This window comes from Aedes aegypti, chromosome 1 (assembly GCF_002204515.2).
Source record: "Aedes aegypti strain LVP_AGWG chromosome 1, AaegL5.0 Primary Assembly, whole genome shotgun sequence".
NCBI classification, from domain to species: Eukaryota; Metazoa; Arthropoda; class Insecta; order Diptera; family Culicidae; genus Aedes; species Aedes aegypti.
Window position 1 is genome coordinate 28,463,010 of NC_035107.1, and position 18,419 is coordinate 28,481,428.

Genomic DNA, 18,419 nt, shown 5'->3' on the forward strand with positions numbered 1-18,419 from the left:
AGTTAATATTCAATGTTATCTTCTTTTCCAAGCAGCCTAGATAGCCGTGTAGTGTCGGTAGTGGTTGTCTCAACTGGCTAAGAATAACACTACGGATTGCCTGATCCTGTAGTAAAAATCTACTAATCAGGTAACCCCAATCCCAAGGTGTGATGCGACCCGTGCTGATGGATGAATGGTTGAGGGGGTTTAAAATATGCTCAATCGCTAACGGAGCCTGGAGAGCACCAGGGCGAACTCTCCAGTATGTAGCTCTTACTGCATTAGGGCGGGGCAATGATGCAGCGGACCGTCTTTCCCCAGCGACTCGTGGGACCAAAAAATGAGTGCAAATAATCAAACCAAAATAAAAGGTGTCGACTGCCTCCCTCAGTTCGAAAAAGGTGACGACTGCCTCTCCCAGTCGGACGAAACGGAAACAGAGAATGCTTTTGGTAAGCTTGGACTGACCGAAGATGAGCTTCTCAGTAGTTCGCATGAAAACATGGAAACCGACCTCCCTCTGACACTCCCGAACGACCCAGGACTCCATCCTTCGGTTGAACCAATGGACGACGAAGAGGATGGAATTACAGTCACAATAAACTTGTCAGGATCGCAGCCATCAATCACAGGATCGAACGTCACCTCGGGTCCTATTGATGGGAAGACCGATCAACATCCAACAGATGACGCGAACAAACAAAAACCTACTGGCACCAAAAAGATCACTCGGAGCCAAAGGAAGCAGCTAAAAGCACTCCGACAAAGTGGCTTAAGCCGCCCTGAGGCCCTATCCAGAATCACGGGGGGTGAGACTATGGTGTCAACTCCTTCGAAACGCACTCGGCAGGACCTTGACAAGTCTACAAATGCTGAAGAAGAACATAAGCAGAAACGGATGAAACAACACCTGAATCCGAGAAAGCGCGTTGGGCAACAGGAAACCAACAGCTCAACAGCCTCGACGATCAACAAACCCCCACCAGAAGATAAAAAACAGACTAGTCTAAGCTACGGTGAAATTACCAGTCGCAGGAGAGTCGGAATAATCCCAAAAGACTTCCCCACGACCCAACTTTCAACGACTCAGCTGGACGTTCTCCAGGAGGCACTGCTGCTTCGGGTTGAACAACAACGGAACGCGACAATGAAGCCCAAGTTCTCTAACCTTATCTACAAGTCTGGCCATATGGTTCTTATTTGTAAGGATCAGGAGACTGCGGAATGGGTAAAGGAGATAACACCTGCATTAAATCCCCTGGAAGGCGTTGAGGTGGTTGCAATGGATGAGGATAAGATTCAACGTCCAGAACTGATTCGAGCCTTCTTCCCTCAAAGCGCACAATACACCGATGATCGTATCAAAGCTCTCATCGAGAGTCAGAACGATCTGATAACCAACAACTGGCGTGTCATGCAACGGCTCACTCCTAACAACAAGCATGTGGTGTGGGTCTTTAATGTAGATGGACCGTCCATGGAAAAACTCGTTCAATCCAAGTTCATCCTCAACTTCCGCTTTGGAGAAATACAGTTGAGGAAAGTAAAGAGCACAACCCCAAACTCCAATGACAATCCAACTGGACAGCCGACCCAAGAGAAATCTGAGGAGGCCTCTAGTAGCATCCCACAACCAACTCCCACCATACAGGCTAGCTTGTCTTCCTCTGATGGAAAAGATGCATATTTGACCTCACTTCCTGGCCCAAGCGGTGTCACCTCAATGGCTCCCAATAAGGGCAGTGGAAATGTCAAAAGTGTAAAATTGACCACAGGGGATAAGCCAGCAGGCCTAGGTAAGGGAAAGGACAAAAACCAAAATCTAAGACATCCCCCAAAATCAAAAGTTGATGATCCGCAACATCCAAAGAAGGACGGCAAACGTCCGGAAAATGCGGAACGCCTCAGCAATGATTAAAATCCTCCAAGTGAATCTCCATCATGCTCAGTGCGCAACAGATGTGCTTTGCAGGAGATTCACAAAAGAACACCTTTCCGTGGCACTGATTCAAGAGCCATGGGTCAACAAAACTCGAATACAAGGTATTCAACTAAACTCGTGTAGGTTGGTATATGATGACAGCCAGCTCTCTCCCAGAGCAGCTATTCTAATACGCAATGATACTAAATGTTTTCCAATTACAGAATTCATCAAAAGGGACATCGTAGCGGTCAGGATGGAGGTTTCTACTGCTAGGGGCAGTACTGAGATCATTATGGTTTCGGCGTATTTCCCTGGCGACGCAGAAGACATTCCTCCTCCAGAGATGGCTGCTCTTGTCTCTTACAGTCAAAAACACAACATCCCCTTCGTCATCGGTTGTGACGCCAATGCTCATCACCTTGTATGGGGAAGTACAAACACAAATATCAGAGGTGAGCATCTTTTGCAGTTTCTTTCCTCCAAAAATATTGACATATGCAATGTCGGTGATAAGCCTACATTTGAAAACATCTTACGACAAGAAGTCCTTGATCTGACTTTATGCAGTCAATCCATCTCGGATAAAATAAAAAACTGGCATGTTTCTAATGAAATATCTATGTCAGACCATAAACATATAGTCTTCGAGTGGGAAGGGGGTCTAATGATTCAAAAGTCGTTTAAAGATCCCAAGAAAACTGATTGGGAAACCTACTCAGCTATTCTCCGTTCTGAAGACTATATAATAGAGCCGAATATTCAGACTATTATACAGTTAGAAGCAGCTTCGGATTCTATTAAAAACAAAATTCTAAATGCTTATCAAGAGAGCTGTCCGATCAAAACAGTTAGTTCGAACAGAGATGTTCCATGGTGGAACTTCAACCTTGATAAACTCAGGAAAACTGCTCGGAAGGAATTCAACCGAGCCAAACGCACTTCTGATTGGAGTCTATACCGAAAGGCTCTGACAGAGTATAACAAAGAAATGAGACGAGCAAAACGGAAATCATGGGTTCTCATGTGTGAAAGCATTGAGAAAACTCCCGTGGCTGCTCGACTTCATAAAACTCTTTCGAAGGATCACTCCAATGGTTTGGGAAGTCTTCAAAGGACTGACGGTTCACTCACTGTGGAACCTCGTGAAACACTGAGTGAAATGCTAAGAGTTCACTTTCCTGATTCAATCCCACAAACGAGTCTAAATGCTGAAGGTGCCAGACTTGACGTCTCAGTTCCACACGGGTTCCTATCAGGGGACTCAGGAGCAAAAAGGGACGCAATAAAGGTTGCCAAAGAAGCTTTTACTCGCGATAGGGTTGTTAGGGCAGTGAGATCTTTCGAGCCATTCAAATCTGCTGGCATGGATGGAATCTTCCCAGCGCTTATCCAAAAAGAGGAAGAGACACTGATTCCACACATGGTAGAGATTTTTAAGGCAAGTTTAGTTCTGGGACACATTCCAAATGATTGGCGTCAAGTTCGAGTTGTCTTTATTCCAAAAGCAGGAAAAAAGGACAAAACCAACCCTAAAGCATTCCGACCGATAAGCCTATCCTCGGTAATGCTTAAAATCATGGAGAAGGTATTATGCGAGTATATAGATTCTAAATTTATGAAAACTATGCCTCTTTCTAAATCCCAATTTGCTTATCAAAGCGGAAAATCAACGGTCTCAGCACTGCACACGCTAGTGAACAAGATCGAGAAAACTTTTAATGCAAAAGAAATCGCTCTTATAGCATTTCTTGATATTGAGGGCGCGTTCGATAACGCTTCTTATTCGTCTATAGGTTCGGCAATGTTGAGGAGAAACTTCGACCCATGCATTGCAACCTGGGTACATGCTATGCTAGCAAATCGACAGATCTCATCTGAGCTGAGTGATTCGCGCATTACTGTAATAGCTACAAGGGGATGCCCTCAAGGGGGAGTACTATCTCCCTTATTGTGGTCATTAGTGGTGGACGAACTGCTAGATAGCTTAGAAAGAAGGGGTTTTGAAGTTGTTGGATACGCAGATGACGTAGTCATTATTGTACGAGGCAAATTTGACAGCGTTATTTCATCAAGGATGCAAATTGCTCTCAATCACACACTCTCCTGGTGTCAAAAAGAGAAACTAGGAATAAACCCTTCAAAAACAACAATTGTACCGTTCACAAAAAGACGAAAGGTACAACTCCACCCTCTTTTCTTGAACCAAATACAATTAGTTTACTCAAATGAGGTCAAGTATCTTGGCATCACACTTGACGCAAAACTAAATTGGAACACCCATCTTCAAACAATCATAAATAAAGGTCTCAATTCACTCTGGGTTTGCTCAAAGACCTGTGGTAAAACATGGGGTCTAAAACCCAGTATGATCATGTGGATCTATAAAACAATCGTTCGGCCTAGAATAACCTATGCGTCCCTTGTTTGGTGGCCTAAGACAAAGGAAGCTACGGCTAGAGCTAAGCTGAACAAAATTCAACGTACTGCCTGTATTGCCATAACCGGTGCAGTTCGTAGTACCCCCTCGTTTGCCCTAGATGCTATACTCAATCTGCCCCGGCTGGATCAATTCATAAAGCTGGATGCTGAGAAAAGTGCCCTTCGGCTAAAACGATCAACAGTCCTACTGTCAGGGGACTTAACAGGTCACCTCAGTATATTAAACGAATTTTCGATAAATCCTATTGTTGAAAAATGTAGTGACTGGATGGAAAAAGTGGTAAACTATGACTCGCCATTCACGGTGGTCTTTCCTTCTCGTGAGGAATGGGAAGGAGGTGGACCCACCATTTCACCGGGATCTATTAAATTCTACACAGATGGTTCAAAAATGAATAATTTGACAGGGTCTGGAGTATACGGACCGAAAACCAAAATCTCTGTCTCTCTTGGACAGTGGCCTACAGTATTTCAAGCAGAAGTCTATGCAATCAAGGAATGTGCGCAGCTGTGTCTGAAAAGAAATTACAGACATGCCACCATATGTATTTTCTCTGATAGTCAAGCAGCGCTTCAATCTTTGAAGGCTTTCACTTGCAACTCAAAACTTGTGTGGGAATGCATTCTTGCACTGAAATCCCTAGCTGAACGCAATCGAGTTAAACTATATTGGATCCCAGGACATACGGGTCTAGAGGGTAACGAAATTGCCGATCAGCTAGCAAGGAATGGATCAACCAATATGTTCATTGGTCCAGAGCCATTCCTTGGCATTTCAAACTCTGCACTAAACACGGAATTGAACAACTGGTTGTTCGGTCAAATTCAATCAAATTGGAATACAGTTTCCAATGCGAATCAGTCCAAAAGGTTCGTAACAATAAACACGACACAAACACAAAAACTTATAGGTCTCAACAAAAGGGATTTCAGAACATACATCGGTCTAATAACTGGTCACTGCCCAAGCAGATACCACTTATACAAGATCGGTGTCGTCCAAAACACAAATTGCCGTTTCTGTGACGAGACGGACGAAACCTCACAACACCTTCTCTGCTCTTGCAGTGCACACATCCATCGTAGGTTCAAAATATTTGGCAAGCACTACTTACAGCCAGCTGATATTTGGAACGTATCCCCCACGGAGGTGGTTAGCTTTATTAGGCTGATTACGCCAGATTGGGGGAACTACAACACTGCAACCTAGGACTTCTGCCCATCAATGGCAGATGGTTCAAAGTTCAGTCAAATGCGCAAAGTATTCCGGAGGCACATTTGCTACTGGAAAACATTGTGTACATAGAGTAATAGGGTATATCACAATAGTCCTAAAAAATGGACGCAGTGATCCCACACCCGACAGAAGAAGAAGAAGGACGATAAGTTCTTGCAATTACGGATTTTGAAGCGACAGGTCTTCAACACTATATTTTGTGGAGCGACAGGTCTCCTTGTTTGTATTCCGGAGCGACAAGATTCCGATACTATATTTCCCAGAGCGACAGGTCTCTGAGAACAAATTATAAGGAGCGACAGGTCTTCAACGGAATGCTTTGTGGAGCGACAGGTCTCCTTGCCTATTTTGCGGAACGACAGGATTCCGCTGCTGAATTTTCCAGAGCGAGAGGTCTCTGAGAACATATTATAAGGAGCGACAGGTCTTCAACGGAATGCTTTGTGGAGCGTCAGGGCTCCTTGCCTATTTTCCGGAACGACAAGTTTCCGCTGTTGAATTTTCTAGAGCGACAGGTCTCTGAGAACGTATTTGAGGAGCGACAGATCTCCAACGGAAAGTTTTCTGGAGCGACAGTTCTTCTAGTTTACTTTCAACTGAACGGCAGGTCTCTGAGATTATAATCTCCAGAGTAACAGGTCTCCGAAGTAGGATTGTCCGGGGCGACAGGCCTCCAAGTTTATGTTTTGTGATGATTCTGAATAGAAGTGATTGATTTTGAAGTTTTTTTTTCTGTCGATTGTTCCCAAAAAAAAGTTTCTGAAAAATTATGTCAAAAGAATCTTCCGAAACTTGGAAAAATATCAGAACAGAAAATCCCAAGATTAGAAAAAATTAGCATGAAAAAAAAACTGATTTTACTTATTAAGTTCAATGAACACTTTTCCCATTCATTGATGGTTGAGTAGAAATCGGTCCAATCAAACAATGAAATATCTGTGTATGAATAGAAAACGTTAATATATCCATTGAAGATTCGAAGATAGTTTGGTCAAAAACAAAGATAGTATTCAGAGGATTGTATTTTTGGATTTGAAATGAATTGAAACGGATTTGATACTTTTTCGGTTTACATGGTATTGCATTTAAATTGTAATTGTTTTGTATTTAAATCGGATTTTGATTGCGTTTGAATTGGAACATGATTGATTTTGAATGTGAATTGAATTAAATTTGATACAGATTTGACCCAAATTTGGTTTGGAACTGTATTTGATTTGTTTTTGGATCGGATTGAATTTGGATTTTGATCAGATTAAATTGTATTGAGTGTGGGTTGAACTAAAATTTAGATGAGTTCTGAACAGTATTTTGATTGGATTTGATAAGATTTCTATTGGATTTGAATTAAATGTTGATTACATTTAGGTTCGACTTCAATTTTATTTGGATTTGGATTGCATTGGATTCAAACTGATTTGGATATTGATTGAGTTGGATTTGGATCGGAATTAGATCGAAATCGGGTCAGATTTGAATTGCATTTAAATTGAAATTGGATTGGGTTTTTATTGGATTGGATTTGAATTAGATTGGGTTGGATTGGATCAGGATTGGAGTTGGATTTGATTCGAGTTTAGATTGTACTGGATTTGGATTGGATTTGAATTTGAATTGGAATTGAATCAATTTGGATTTGAATTGGAGTTGGATTATATTTAGATTGGAATTGGATCGTATTTGTATAGGATTTGCATTGGCTTTGAATTGGATTGGATTTTATTTGTATTCCGATTGGATGTGAAATAGGTTTGAATTGAACTTGCATTAGATTTGGATTAGATTTGGAATGTATTGGAAAGCATTGAATTTGATTTGGAATGGATATGATTTGGACTGGAGAATTGGATTCGATTTTAATTGGATAGAATTTTATATTGGATTTTGATTTTAATTGGATTGGAATTGGTTTGGATTTGATATGGATTGGATTTGAGTTGAAGTTTATTGAATTTGGATTTGATTCAGATTTGGATTGGGTTGGATATATATTGAATTTGGATTGGATTTGATTTGGAGTTCATTTGCATTATACTTGAATAGATTTGGATTGGATTTAATTTGGATAGAATTGTATATTGGATTTTGATTTGATTGGATTTTAATTGGTTTGGAAAAGGTTTGGATTCGATATGGATTGGATTGGATTTGTATTGAAATTTGATTGGATTTAGATAGCATTTGGATTTGAATCGGAGTTGATTCGAATTTGGATTGGTTAAGATTTAGATTGGATTTGGATTAGTTTGGGATTGGATATGATTTGTATTTGATTTGGATTATATTTGAATTGGATTTCGAATGGATATGGTTTGGACTGGATTTGGATCGGTTTGAATTGGATTTAGATCGAATTTGGATTGGATTTGGATTGCATATTGATTGGATAAAATTTTATATTGCATTTGATTTGATTGGAATTCAATAGGATTGGAATGGGTTTGAATTGAAATTTTATTGATTTAGATTTGGATTTGATTCGAATTTGGATTGGATTGGATTTGGATTTGGACTTGTTTTGAATTGGATTTGATAGGATGTGGATTTGATTGGATGTGGACTATATTTGGATTTGAATTGGATCTGTTTGGATTTGGATTGGACTCGGGTTGGATTTGGTTTGGATTGGATTTATTTTGAATTGGATTGAATTGAACCAAATTTAATTTGGATTGGATTTAAATTTGGATTCGCATTGGAATCAAAAGGGATTTGGATCTAATTAGATTTGAATTGGACTGGATTTGATTTTAGATTGATAATTGATTTGATTTGAATTTAAATTGATAATGGACTGGATTTGGATTTGATTATATTAGATTTGGATCGGATTGGAATGGATTTGGATTGGATGTCGATTGAATTTGGATTGTTTTGCATTTGAATTGAATGGAATTAGACGCATTTGAGAATGGATTGGATAAAATTGTATTAAATTTGGATTGGATTTGAATTGAACTAGGATTGTACTTTTATTGACATTAGGATTAGGCTCGGATTGGATTGCATTGGGTTCGAATGACACTTAGCATGGGTTTGAATATGTTTAAATTGGATTCAGAACGGTTTTACGTTGGGTTTGAATGAGATTTGATTTAAACTGATTTAAGATTGAATTTAAATTATACTGGGTAGTACTGTACGGTGTTGTGTTTGATTTTGATATGAATTGAATTTTGTCTATATTTGATTTGAATTTGATACGGAATGGTTTTGGATTATATTTGTAATTGAATTGTATTGGAATTGGAGTGAAATAGATTTAGAATAAATTTAAATGACATTAGAGAGGATATTAATTTATAAGGATTGCAATCCAAAACGGGTTTGGATTTGATTTGTAATTGAATTTTGTTCAGATTCAAGAGTAGTGAGTAGCATTGTATATTGAGTTTGGATGGCATTAGATGTGAATTGGATTTGGATTAGATTTGATTTAGATATGGTTTAGATTTATTCAAGATTTTGAATCGAATTTGGATTAGATTCGATTGGACTTGAATATGATTTTGGACCATCTTCAAATAATCAGTTTCGACATTGAAGTTTTAGTAATGATCTCTTACGGAATTTGATCCGAGATGAACTAGCTAAAAATCACGTTAAGAAAGATAAAAAAGACTTTGGAGTAGTTATTATTTCAAAAAAAAAATGGATTGTATTTATGTGAGGCTTGATTTTAATTTGATATGGAACGGTTTTGGATTTTATTTGAAATTTGAATAATATATGGAATGAATGGGATTTGGCTCTTGTTTGAATTTAACTTGTTTTTAGGTAATGAGTATCCCAAAGGTACATAGACGACTAAATCCTGAAATAATTTGCTTTTCCAGAGTAGAGAAGGGAGCGATTGTGGTGTATCAAATGTGCATTATAAAAATATGTTTAAAAATTGCAGTTCTGAAATACGTTGGACGTCATATTTGAATCTTCCCTTATCATTTTTAAGCATTGGGTGCGTTTTATTTTAAGAATTTCTTCCACAATCGATTTGATTTTTTAAATCTTTATAGAAGAGAGCCTCTAATTGAATTCTCAGGATTGAGTTCTGAGAAAATTGAGAGAATCTTTCAAGTATCGCTCTCTGCAACTATCATAATATGCAGCACATTATAAGAGACTGTTTATCGTATACTGTTACAACTTTGATAAGATCGGGAGGATAGCAGCGCATGATAAAACCCCTCTAAACAAGCTCCAAATCTGAGAGACACTATTGCTATCAAATGTTCGGGGATTGTTTATCGTGTCAGTAAAATAAAACGCCTACCCCTAATGGTAAACAAGCGAGAAAAAACGATTTTATCATCGTTCTCTTTTAGAGGCTCTCGGTTGGCTGCTCTTATTTATCAAACTTGTTACAACTTGCGATACATTGCCGATCATTAACCCCTATAGATGGGATGTTTTTAATCGTTTGCTTTGATCGTGCTACAAAATCAAACGAGAAATAATTGTACAATGCTTGGAGCAGACTGAAATAAATCCGAAGTCTTTGCGATAACCTTCCTTGTCCAAATCAGCACCATAGATCCACATAGGCATTATAATAGCACTGAAATTGCAGATATGCCTCATAACAGCACTTTCATCGCATAGAAAACCCTATCACTGCATCATTAATGCTTCTATGCCTGATGCAATGATGCATACAGGCGTTAAAAAAGCACTATATTGGCTCTATATTCGTATAAGTTCCAATGGTTCCAATGCAATGTCGTATATGACAGGTCTGGGTTTTAGTACGAGTTTGCTTGTATTTGTCACGAAAAAGATGTAAACAAAACGATCAGTTCATGGTGAAGACAAGCCTGCCAAAAATTTTGTTTGCGGCTTGCCATACATGACATCATCTTCAGCATCATCCTGAACTTTCGGCTCGCCGATGTTTGCATTGCACAACTACCACTTCTAATCTGAAGTTATCACAAATACCAATTTTATGCTTCGACCGCACCTCTCAAAGCCCCACATCGATTTTAATGCTATCCAGTGTTTTGACTGATATACCACGTAGGGTAAATGATGGCTTCGGCACCCTGAGGGTATTTTCGGCAACACTAACTTATCGTCCTTGTTTAAATTTATCTATGGAACAAGAGTTAGCTTCAATGTACTCAACATATTCCTTGAACTATAATTATATAACATGGGTTTTATCATTAAATCAAATAAATGCTTACGAAATTATCGTCATTCGTGAGCTGCCGAATAAAACAACACAAGAACAGCTTACAAAAACTCACCACTTTAAAAGGTCCAATTCTCAGCTCCAATGCCATTTTTTTCACACAAACTACGCACCGATCACTTATGCACTATTGAACTTTTGATTTGTATATAAACCACTCAAAAATACTTAATTTTTATGCTTTAAATCACAAATTGAAATTAATGCACTTTGATTTCCTCGGCAATCAATTTTTATTGCTGGACTAGGTTGCCAGAAAACCATATTCAATTGCGGTGTATTTATTATTCACGATTTAAATTCACCGAAAAAATAGAACACAACTAATTCATATTTTTGAATTAGCCAACAAAGCATGCATTGGTAACAATTGGGCCTTTTAATACTATCTTAGGATATAAAACTTATTAGTAGATTGTAGGGCATAATCTTCAATATACTGAGAAACATTTAAAAGATACGTCTTCTAATAGTTGAACTATTTTGGCAACACTCCTGTTGTTCTACAGGCAATCAGAGGATGATGTTTTTGTGTCAAGTCATAAGTGAATTGATTTGCAAAGGGCCAATTCTGATTTTCTCATACACTGAGAATAATAGGAACGCAAATCAATTTTACTGGCAAAGTTGATCCGAATGGATCGAACAATATTCATAAACCAGAAGAAAATCGTGGAACATTGAAAACAAATGTGCAAGTATCGACGCCAAAAATGCGTAAGTCCTCATTTATTTTTGAACAAATTTCGCAATTTGACTTGATGTGTTCGGCTAAAAAAAATGTATTCTCATTGCAAAAATATATTTCACGGGCAGGCATCAAAATTATCAGATAGACGATGAAACTATCATCTATCTGATAGACAACTGATTCTACCAGTTCAGCCAGATGATACTATCACTTCTTGTCCATCCTGAGAGAATGGTTCTTATCAGAGAAAGAGGATAGAGTGAGTATCCCTATCCCAAAAAAATCTTGTGATGATACTATCAGTACAACATCTCTCAAATAACAATGATAGAGGTTCTATCTTTATCAATTGATAAAAATAGAATAAAAATTGTTGGACGATGGGTATAGAAAATTAACTAAATTCCATATTTAGCAATCCAATGTGGCGGCTTCAGGAGTGTAAGAATTGTTGGAAACCCATGCAATATGGGTATTTTCGGAACGGGCACGATGAGGGGATGACGAAAATCGATGCTCGACGCCATTTTGAAATCCAAGATGGCGGCATCTGGTCAAGGAAAATTGTTGAAAACCCATGCAATATGGGTATTTTCGTAACGGGCACGACGAGGGGATGATGAAAATCGATGTTCGACGCCATTTTGAAATCCAAGATAACGGCCTCCGGCTTGATCCAACAGTGATAAAAATGCTGATAGTATCTCCACAGACAAACAGACGTCACACTCTGATCATTGCCCATCGATCACCTTTTTAACGGTCGATTCAAAAATATAGTAGGTGGCCAATCCGCCACCCACAGCGCTCGCATCGTTTTTGTTCGTGTTTGACGTTTACACACTACAAGGCAAAATGTATGAATTTCTATAGTCCAGATCGCCGCATGTATAATTGATATGCAATTGACTGTTTAACGATAAACTTGCGACGAGCGACGCGCCACCATATTTCATATAACGGAGGTTATTGGAACTAACTTGGAGGTGATGTTTTGGAGGTTATTTGGAAATTTGGAGGTTAAAATCACCTCCAAACACTAGCGATTTTGCGGTGGGATGTTGACGTTTGATCACAAATAAGAACAAATCAAGAGAACCGTGGTCGACCATTCTTTCTCCGCAACGGTCCTTGTATGAAAAAGTTGATTTTGTGTTTGAGCCGCAACGTTTGAGCCTACTCCCCCTCCCCCTAAAGCGTTACGTAATTTGAGGACGGCGCCTTAGTCTGCACAAATTTAGTGACTGTGGGGTGTCAGTGTAACAACGTCCTACCCCTGGTGTTATTGGATTGACAACTCGTAACTCGAGATCGATTAACCAGTCGAGCGTCATGATCGATTCAGCGTCCGGATATATCGACAGCCGGTACGTGTGAGCACATCGACCGGACTCGGCCTCTTTCCTCAGTCAGCAGTGAACGAAGCAAGTCGCGTAGAGCTCCCGCTTGCGAGTAGGACGGCAAATAGTCAGATTCCACAATGGCGATCCATGCCACGAGTTATTTTTCTTCGCGTTTATTTGAATGCCATCTGACTCGCAAGCGGGAGACTTTGCAAAGTGAGATTTGTGTGCGTAGTTTAGTGCTAAATAGAAGATTATTTATATCCTTAGGTAACAAGTGTGACAGACATTTCGTTGAAACTATTTTTGTGACCGCGTGTGAAGTGAGTGGTGGTTCGAGCAAGTGAAACCGGCGTCAGGAGCCGGATAGTGATTGCCTTGGGGATCCGTCGGCGCAGAAACCTTGTGGTTTCGAGGTTAGTAAAAATTGAAAAAAATTGAAAGATTTGGTGGATTGATGGCCGTTAAACGTAAAGCAATCAAAGGAATTTAATTTGGCTCAATTTTTTTTAGTATATTAACGCCGTAAAGAACAGGTGTTTTTGGGTAAAATTTGAGGCTGTTTTTATGAAAGATCAACGATTTCTTCATACATAATCATTAGCAATATCGTATATGGACGGTTCGAAACCGCCATTCCTTAAATTGCCGTCGGAATCGGCAGTCCATGAAAGAGATAGATATATGAGCCTCTCAACGTGCCATAAATTCTCGTTGCCTTTCAATTCTACTGTGCGCCGTGTGTTGGTGCTGTATCGCTCTCTCTCTTTTCGTTCGCTCATGCAGAGAACAGCGGATACACTAATACTTCTGATATACCTCCACCATTGATGCGAGAGATTCAATCTTCTGTGGAAAAACACGATTTGTGTGGTTTGTTTGATTCATTTGACATTTGTTTTATGCTAGCAGCTGATGGCGCACATGGCGAAGCATACACGGGGGGCGTTTTGATGCATGTTTGGATAAGCTTTCGACAACTGAGATTAATAGTAGAATTATATTGGATTTCGTGAATTGTTTGAAAATTAGCTTCGTACCGTTTTTTCGTGAAAATAAAATCCGGAATCGTTGGTTTATTATATACAATAAACGCATTGAGTCAAACGATATTGATGACAACGGAGTGTCCTTTGATATTGAGCGCTGAGTTCGAACCAGCCCAAGCCAAATTGCTTGGAATTCATCTTTTATGAAAATCAACACTACCCAACATTCGCACTAGGAGCTAGTGGAAATCTAATCATCCAGTGTTTATTTTGTTTGGCCGGATTAATCGATTCATTGATTATTAGTTCAAATTACTTATTTCATGAAACAGCTTGATTTGGGAATTTATACAGCGTTATTTAATTTATTTTCACAACCGTTTGATAGTCTACAAAATACTGGTTTGCCCCGAATTGAGCAAGACGTGGCCTACAATTTTCTTGGTTATTTTTTAGTTAAGGTATACGGCGTTATCGATACTACGATTTATGTGTCAATTTTAATTATTGCAAACAACAGTTTCAAGTCCAGATTTTTGTTTGACTGTACTACACATTGTGAGAAATTGTCTTTAACAATAGATTACTTATTTTTAAGTTGAATTACCAAATTTACAGAAGCCGAATAAAACAGAGAACATAGTGTCTATTCAAAATCAGTTTTCCAATCCCATTTTTCACAAATACCCAAGAATATGAAACTGATTGTCAGTTATGATTCATTGGCTCGATATTTTCTAGACGTTCATGAAAATTTTGTAACATCAGTTACATAAGCATTGAATTAAATAGATTACAGGATTTATAAGTTAGGAATCTTATAACTAATTCTTGTAGATGTGTTGTGAATTCTTCAGCAGCTTGTATTTTGGTGTCATTTTCTAAGTAAAACAAAATGAATCAAGACATTTCTTGTCCAACGATCTCAAAGATGAGATCTCCGACTCTGCACGACAAGACAACCTGAGAGAGAGAGAAATCAACGTTTCGGCTATGGTTTTTGTTCAGTTAGCCTGTATACGCTATCTAATTCGAATTAGGGTCGTACAATGCGCCCAGATTGAAAAGATTGATCAAGAATAATAACAGATAAATTTAGTGTCAGATTAGCTACTGTTAGATCTTAACGAAGCCCCGTAGAAGAAGCTTTCATTTCAGATATTTTATGCGCTGGTTCAGGATGGCCAGTAGGATGATTGTTCAATTTGGATAATTATCAATATAATACTAGCTCGAGATGTCTAGTCGTTCATATTGTGGAACGAATCCTTTAACTATGCTTGGTAGGGACTGCCAATTCGAACATTTGTAGGCGCTGGATCAGGATGACCAGTAGGATGATTGTTCATGTTGAATAATTATAAATATAATACTAGATCGAGACGACTAGTAACTAGTAATTTGGAATGAATCCATTAATTGAGTTTGGTAGGGACTGCCAACTCAAACATTTGTATGCGCTGGAACAGGATGACCAGTAGGATGATTGTTCATGTTGAATAATTACAAATATAATACTAGCTCGAGACGACTAGTAACTCGTAAATTGGAATGAATCCATTAAATGAGTTTGGTAGGGACTGCCAACTCAAACATTTGTAGGCGCTGGATCAGGATGACCAGTAGGATGATTGTTCATGTTGAATAATTACAAATATAATACTAGCTCGAGACGACTAGTAACTCGTAAATTGGAATGAATCCATTAATTGAGTTTGGTAGGGTCTGCCAACTCAAACATTTGTATGCGCTGGATCAGGATGACCAATAGGACGATTGTTCATGTTGAATAATTATAAATATAATACTAGCTCGAGACGACTAGTAACTCGTAATTTGGAATGAATCCATTAATTGAGCTTGGTAGGGACTGCCAACTCAAACATTTGTATGCGCTGGATCAGGTTGACCAGTAGGATGATTGTTCATGTTGAATAATTATAAATATATTACTAGTTCGAGACGACTAGTAGTTCGTATTTTGGAACGAATCCATCTACTGAGTAAGGTAGGGACTACTAACTCAGATATTTTTTTCGCTGGATTAGGATGACCAGTAGGATGATTGTTCAAGTTGAATGATAATAAAAAAATTGCAAGGCTTGCTCGATACGGCTAGCAATTGGTATTTCGGAACGGATGCCGTACACCAAACATGGTAGGGACTACTAATTAATATGTCTTATGCCCTGAATCAGGATAGTTAGTAGGTTAATTATTCAAATTGTTTAAAAATAGGTATAATAATAGTTTGAGATGATCAGTAGTCTGATATTTTGAGCCAAATGCTTATTTTTTTGACGCATATTAATAGTTTGTTTAGCCAAGCTACCGCCGTTGGGTAGAGACAACTCTCTCTATTTTCTATTTTTATCAACATTTGTAGAGAAGCGATATAATATCGAGAGTTTTGTAACAGAAGAACAAGCGCTCTATTCAATTGTGAGTATAATAAATTCAAACTAAAAATAAAAAAAAAAGTTCTCCTTGTGCAATCAATTTCGAATCTAATGAGAACATAAACTCGGCGGTATTAAGTAAAGGAAATTGATTTTGGTCATTTAATCGTAATATGGTATAAGGATATTCGTCGCATTTTACGATTCATAATGGTAAAAAAAAAATAAAAATAAATAAATAAACAACTCGGCTACATTATATTTTGAAAGCATTTATCAAGTTTTCTAGATAAAAAGGGAAACTTATGGTAACATATATTATTTACTATATATCAATCATTCTTCTGTCGAGCAGTGTTGGTTAGGAAAATAAGAGAATTCATACGGTAGGCTACATAAGTCTGAGATTCGCGTTTATCGATTGTTTTCAGATGGCTGGCCAATATGTACGCATGCCTCTTCAAGATAACCCGGATGATATGGAGGATTCACGATCAGAAAGTGGATTGAGTATTACGGGTCCCGAATCCACCCAGGATGCAGCACAAGCTTCAGAGCCTACGGTACAGGAATTCCCCGTACAACTGCCAAACCAAGAACAATCGTCAACATGGCCAACGGATCACCGTTTGAAAGTACTGGAAAAGGCCATAGTAGATATGGCCCAAATCATGATAGAGAAGGAAGCGTTAAGTAGAAAGCCACAACAATGCGACCCAAACTGGGGGTACATTAGGGGAGATGCGAATGAGAATGGAACATCCCAGCCTGTGTGCTCAACAATCAGACTGGAACAACTTCGTCCATTTCCAAAGAACGTACCTTCCAACCGGTTGTGGCAGGAATGGAGGAAGTACTTAGAGAACTTTGAGATCGCCGCATCCTTACAGCCTATTCTTGAACCTGACAAGTTGGCAAAAGTTCTGTTCTTGGCGGTAGGGGAAGATATGCAGGCTATAATAAGGGCGGCGAAACTTCGTCCTAGCCTAGAGGGTCCGGACTGCTACAACGTTTTTGTCAATAACGTTGATGCCCATTTGCGTACTATGTCGGACACCACAACGGAGCACGACATGTTTCTGGCTATGCGCCAGGAAGTCGGAGAATCGGCCGTGGATTTTCACGCCCGTTTGGTCGATCGTGCAGGAGCGTGTGATTATGGGCAGGGATATGAGGAGCGTTTCGTGCGATCTCAGTTGATTAAAGGATTACGAGATCAGGAGCTAGCAAAATCAGCAATAATTCACAGCTACGATACGAATACCATAGTCCAAGCAGCAACGCGGAGTGAAACATACGAACCTGTAGCCGGACCATCAAGAGTTGAAGCCGGGCCATCAAGAGCTGAAGCCGTGTTGGCGATTGATCGCGGAGCTTCTTCACAGCAAGGAAGTCGTAAGAGACCACACAACCAGAATACAGAATGGAACAGCCTGAGGCGAGCCGTCAAATACCACGGGGCCGACACTCGCACATTTACTGGTATCAGAAACAACCAAACCAACAAACAGCGCGGTTTTGGTCGCGGGAAACGCTTCAAATGCTCGCGCTGTAACCGTTGGCGTCACGAAAATCCCCAGCAATGTCCAGCGCTGAAAGCAAAGTGTTATGAATGCGGTGCGTCAGGTCATTTCGCTACAACATGCCGCAAAAAGGGACGAGGTTCACTGAGGGCCAACAACAACGAGGGAAAGGTATCAGAAGATCAGGTATGAGACTGTCGCTCCTAGATACTGCTCGTTCTTTCCTTGTTTATAACGTTTGTTTAATAAAATTGAATTCGTTTGTTTCATTTTAATCACAGCAATTAACAATTCGTACATTGACCCTGGAAGACGTATTGATAGACTGCAGCGTTGGCTCCTCTAGCCCCATTAAATTCTTAATCGACTCGGGTGCGGATGTTAATATTATTGGTGGTGCCGATTGGATAGTTCTCGAGTCCGAACTGGCGAAAGGTCTAGTTCATTTAGTCCCGACAGAGTTTAGCGACGGAAATACTCTTACAGCTTATGCGTCTGACGAACCGATGAGTGTTATGTATTCATTCGAATCTGAGATTCTCGTGTGTGATACACAAACACTACCACTCAAAGCCAAGTTTTTAGTTGTTCCCAGTGGCCGAAGGTCGATTTTGGGAAGGTCGACAGCTAGTAACATGGGTTTACTACAAGTAGGGCTATCCGTCAATGCATGCGATGCAAGCAAAGCACTCTTTCCA

General features: G+C 39.3%; 1 protein-coding gene and 1 long non-coding RNA gene across 3 annotated transcripts in view; both read left to right on the forward strand.

The window, feature by feature from the left end:
• The window catches only part of LOC5568336 (post-GPI attachment to proteins factor 2-like), a 65,588-nt gene that overhangs the window by 21,847 nt on the left and 25,322 nt on the right, over positions 1 to 18,419 (forward strand). The gene's annotated exons all lie outside the window — the stretch shown is intronic.
• Positions 12,719 to 16,790, forward strand: LOC110674820. The gene is made up of 2 exons (XR_002499227.1): positions 12,719 to 13,226; positions 16,630 to 16,790. It is a non-coding gene; the product is annotated as an uncharacterized LOC110674820 (long non-coding RNA).